The sequence below is a fragment of the Mus caroli genome, chromosome 16 (genome assembly GCF_900094665.2).
Source record: "Mus caroli chromosome 16, CAROLI_EIJ_v1.1, whole genome shotgun sequence".
Lineage (NCBI taxonomy): Eukaryota > Metazoa > Chordata > Mammalia > Rodentia > Muridae > Mus > Mus caroli.
The window spans coordinates 57,694,207-57,700,244 of record NC_034585.1 but is presented as its reverse complement, the minus strand read 5'-3'; positions in this window follow the sequence as shown (position 1 = coordinate 57,700,244).

Below are 6,038 nucleotides of genomic sequence, written 5' to 3'. Positions count from 1 at the left end.
GACAGGTGTAGATACTTACAAGCAACAAATAGATGGAAGCTGAGGACCCCTGTCAATGAATTAGGGAAAGGCTGGAAGAAGCTGAGGAGGAGGGTGACCCCATAGGAAGACCAGCAGTCCCAACTAACCTGGACCCCTGAGATCTCTCAGACAGTGAGCCACCAACCAGACACATATCACATATACTTCCTTGGACTGCCTGTTCTGGCCTCAGTGAGAGAAGATGCATCTTCAAGAGACTGGAGACTCCAGGGAGTGGGGAGGCCTGATGTGGTGGTGGGGGGTGTGAGGAAGGTGGGGACATCCTCTTAGAGGAGGAAAAATGGTATGAAGAACTGGGGAAGTGTAGACTGGGAGGGGTTAAGGACAGAACTGTAAAAAATAAAAAGTAATAAATAAAAAAAGAAAGACTGGTGAGCACTAAGCATGCATTAATTCTCTCTCTACTCTTGACAGTAAATATAATGTGGCCATCTTAAGCTCCAGACACTGTAAATTCCCCATAATAACAGACTATAACCTGCAGGCTTAAGATGAAATAAATCCTTTCTCCCTGAAATTTATTTTTCTCAGGATATTTGATTGCAACAGAAATAAAACTAGATTACTATGCTTCTTAGAATTTCATTTCAAGTAAACTACCTGCACACAATATTAATTTGAAGAAGAAGATTACAGTTGTTACTACTATTCCCTTTCAATAGGTAAGTACAGGGATTTCTTTTTCCTTCGAATTCATTTTTCTTCAATTATTTCTCTTCTAAGTAGGAAAATGCTGTGGAAAACATATACATATAATTTTAATAATGTTGTACTTAAACATCTATTTCTAATGATATTAAGGATTATAAAAATAATGGATGCAATAAGAACATAAAATTTTGATACTAGAAGATAGTAAAAATAAGAGACTACAAGGCAAAATTATCAATATATCAAGTGTATATAGTAAATATTTCTGATAAATACTGCATCTATTTTGAAAAGCAACCCTTTTTTGACAGGTCTATTTAACACATCTTAAGAAATGTTCCATCCCTTGAGTTATTATTGTTATATCCAAGGTTAATGTGTCAAGATGGGGTTATATCCAACTTTTATTTTTTCATAAGATATGTAAAACAAACAAGCATGAACTTTCACAGAGAAAAGTAGTTGAGTATCTCTTTCCTTTTTTAAAATATTTTTATTATGTATTTTCCTCATTTACATTTCCAATGCTATCCCAAAAGTCCCCCATACCCTCCCCCCACTCCTCTACCAACCCACTCCCACTTCTTGGCCCTGGCATTCCCCTGTACTGAGGCATATAAAGTTTGCATGACCAATGGGCCTCTCTTTCCACTGATGGCCAACTAGGCCATCTTTTAGTACATATGAAGCTAGAGACAAGAGCTCTGGGGTACTGGTTAGTTCATATTGTTGTTCCACCTATAGGGTTGCAGATCCCTTTAGCTCCTTGGTTACTTTCTCTAGCTCCTCCATTGGGGGCCCTGTGATCCATCCAATAGCTGACTGTGAGCATCCACTTCTGTGTTTGCTAGGCCCNNGCATAGNCTCACAAGAGACAGCTATATCAGGGTCCTTTCAGCAAAATCTTGCTAATGTATGTAATGTCAGCATTTGGAGGCTGATTGTGGTAAGGATCCCTGGATATGGCAGTCTCTAGATGGTCCATCTGATTATCTCTTTCAAGTCCTTATAACTAGAGAGGCACAGAGTGCTCTAGAGAACTGTTGCCTGCTTTCACACCAAGACGAAGTTCTCTTATATGAATACTCATCTGCCTTCTGTGTGTGTTATGAGCCTGAGAAAGAAAAATCACTTTTGGACTAGCAATATTTTGTGTAAATTATTTTTCCTTTACTTAAATTCAACAATCCAACTGGTATTTTTCTTTTCTGGTATAATATTTCAGCTTATTGTTTGATAAATAATGTAAACTATGCTTAGTAAGAAATAATGCTAAGATCAGAATGAATTGATATGTACATGCATACACTGCAACAACACACTCAGCTATTTGTAACCCAGAACATCGAATGTTGTGATTGTCTTAGAAGTTGTCAGTTCAGTGGTGTATAAACATACATGCATACATATATACATAGTTGAACAAGTTCATTTAACAAAACAAACTAACTAACTAACTAACAAAAACTCATCATACCAGGTACTAGAAAGTCCTATTTTGAGCACTTGGTCGGGATTGTCCCAGAGACACACAAAACATTACAGATGATTCCAACTGCCTGTGGTTTCCCCCTCATCCCCAGAGGCACAGAAGTTAAGTCATGTTGTTGAAGAGATCATATGCTTCAGACCCAGGGCCCAGAAGACCAGGGCTTTAGCAGACATGAAAGGATTCACCCTGAGGACTAGCTTTTAACATAGCAGAAGAAAAATCACAAGCTTCCAAGGCAGGGAGCAGCTAACAGTTTTATTCAGCTCTAATTCATAACTACAACAAGTAGCATTACAGAAATATCCTAAGGATGCATACTTTAGGAATGACAATGATCTAATTAGGCTTAAGATTTGCTCAAAAAAAAAAACCATATTTGGTATTGGACACCAAGCCAACTTCTCTAGGTTAATAAAGTCATGGATCTTGGGAAAGAACCTAAAGCCATGTCTACTAAAGCAGCATAAGGCTCATTGCTGAAGACAGGGTCGAAATATAAGAATGAGAAGATAGAGGAGTTTGCTATTGGACTGGGTTTTTTAGGACTTTCAGAAGAGAATAGATAGATAGATAGATAGATAGATAGATAGATAGATCCCACCAACATGATTGGGTAAATTGAACTGAAATGAATAGACTTCAACCCTACACACACACACACACACACACACACATACACACTTTACAAATGCTGAGAACTTAAGAAAGGCTTCTCCAGAAATTACACAGAAATTGGACAATTGGTCATCTAATACCAAATGATCAATCTGGAAAACATATGTAAAAGTAATATAAAGATTGTGCAGGTTACATTCATTTATTTAAATATATGTAAAGCAAGAAAGTAATAAAACAATGGGGCTATGAATTTGAAAGTGTACAAAAAAGGTATATGGATTTTGAGGGAGGAAAGGGAATAGAGAAATGATATAATAAAATATATATAAAGCAATGTAATAATGTCTAAATATTTAAAATTATCTAAGTTAAGACTAAAATGTATAAATTATTTGGAATACATTCTGAATTTTAGGTCCATCCACTCTTATGCCAATATTGCATTTTTCTGACCATTATAATATACATTTAAAATTATATGACATGAACAAAATTTTGATAATCATCTATAATTAATCATTGATTATAAACTGAATCAAGAGAGAGCATGTACTAGTAGTGCCCTTTATCTTACAAGGTATGTCTTGAACTTTTATTTTATTATCATATTAGACTATACATTTTTCATTAGATAGCATATATATTATAGAGTTGACCCATTCTTGAAAAGTTTTCTTGTATCTTCATCTAGATTTGGATTTATTAGTACTTATAGTCGTAGATTTTTGCAGATTTGAGCTTTGTTTAAAGGTAAGATTTAATTTTGTTGTTTGTGGCTTTCCAGCAGCCACAGAGAACTGGGTACACCTGAAAAGCGAGGCTGGGAATGAAATAGGAAGTGCAGGTGAGAGAAGGATGAAGCCAAGATAAAGTTTCTCTGATCATGGCTCAAAGTTTAATTTTCAGCTCTGTGTTTATATAGGCAAAATCCACAGACCCACCCTTTGTTTTCTCTGGGTTCAGTTGCTTTCTTTCAGCTGGACTGAGTTGCAAAGTATGCTCAGTAGGCAGTCAACTCCTCAAGGCTCTGTAGGAAATGCAAGTGTGACAAGGCCAGGTGCTGATTCCAGCCAGGTTTTAAACCCTCTGAGGTTTGTTTAGCCTATTCAAGGTTGGTTGAAGGGCACAGTTGTTGTTTTCATATACCTGCTATTTATATAGGCCTGTTTAGATTATTTATTTAATCTTGGTTTAATTTTGGTATGTCACATGCATATAAAGATTTATTGATTTTTTTGAACATTTCTAATTTGTGTGTGTGTGTGTGTGTGTGTGTGTGTGAATAATGTGTAAAATTTATCATGTAAAATTTACCCTTGTTTTATTCAAATGCTAATTTCCTTGCCCTTATGCCTTGTTTCATGTTGGACACAGCATTGTGATGCTTACACCAAGAATCTCCTGTATTGAGTTTCTGTAAACACTTCTTATCATGTATTCCCCACCTTGTCAAGTAATGCTGATCACCCTGTGCCTGGCCAGAATAGAGAATAGACATTACAGCCACTAACCAGAGGAAGGAAGAGGAAAGTTTCAGAGCAACAAGGAAGATAGAACATTTGGAACCATGCAAAAAAAGTCTGGAGAGAGATCATGGAATTGTACCTGTTGCCCAAAGGACCTCATGTGATGGGGTGCCAGATTAGCATAAAAGTAAAAGAAGATCATTTAACTGCTCAGCTATTAAGGTACAGTTTTAAATTAATGTTGGTATTCCTGTGTGATTATTGGTGAATAGTATAAGGTAAAAAAAAATACAGCTGCCATATGAATATACATACATATTGTATATATGTACATATTCATGGTTTTCTAAGTGTCATTGGCATCTGCTATAATCTTTCTCTATTCCTCTCTAATTTCATTAAATTTTACAGTCTTTGATAGCCTTTCTCTTTCTTTTTTCTAGGGAAGTCACACCTGGAACTATAAAACTGGAAGAAAAAGCCTTAAAAAGTGAAGATATGTTTGGCCCTAGGGACAAATTTAATATTACTATTTAGCTAAATTGTCTCGACACTAGACTCCATTTTATGTATTTATTATTAAGCCATTAAAATGCGTCTCCTAATCTTTTTAAAAAATTTTATTGGATATTTTCTTTATTTACATTTCAAATGTTATCCCCTTTCCCGATTATCGCCCCACACCCCAAAATCCCCTATTCCATCCCCCCTCCACTTGCTTCTATGAGGGTGTTCCCCCATCCACACACCTACCCTGTCCTACCTCCCTGCCCTGGCATTCCCCTATACTGGGGCATCAAGCCATCACAGGACCAAGGGCCTTTCTTCCCATTGATGCCCAGCAAGTACATCTTCTGCTACATCCATGGTTGGAGCCATGGGTCACTCATGTGTACTCCTTGGTTGATGAATTAATCTCTGAGGGCTTTGGGGAGTCTAGTTGGTTGATATTGTTTTTCTTTCTATGGGGTTGCAAAGCCTTTCAGCTCCTTCAGTCCTTTCTCTAACTCCTCCATTGGGTACCCCATGCTAAGACTAATAGTTGTTTGAAAGCATCCACCTCTGTATTTCTCAGACTCTGGCAAAGCCTCTCAGGGGACAGCTATATTAGTCTCCTATCAGCAAGCACTTCTTGGCATCCACAATAAAGTCTGGTTTGGTGACTGTATATAGGATGGATCCCTAGGTGGGGCAGTCTCTGGATGCTCTTTCCTTTAACCTCTGCCCCGTGTTTCCTCCTGTGAGTATTTTGTTTCCCCTTCTAAGAAGGCCCAAAGCAGCCAGCGTTGGTGGTGCATGCCTTTAATCTCAGCACTTGGGAGGCAGAGGCAGGTGGATTTCTGAGTTCGAGGCCAGCCTGGGCTACAAAGTGAGTTCCAGGACAGCCAGGGCTATACAGAGAAACCGTGTATCAAAAAAAAAAAAATCAACCAGAATCAAACCCAAACAAATAAACAAAAAAAGGACTGAAGCATTCACACTTTGGTCTTCCTTCTTCTTTAGCTTCATGTGGTCTGTGAATTGTATCTTGGGTATTCTGAGCTTTTGGACTAATAACCACTTATCAGTGAGCGCATACCATGTGCGTTCTTTTGTGATTGGGTTACCTCATGCAGGATGATACTTTCTAGTTCCATCCATTTGCCTAAGAATTTCATGAAGTCTTGGTTTTTAATAGCTGAGTAGTACTCCATTGTGCAAATGTACCATGTTTTCTGTATCTATTCCTCTGCTGAAGGACATCTGGGTTCTTTCCATCCTCTGGCTAT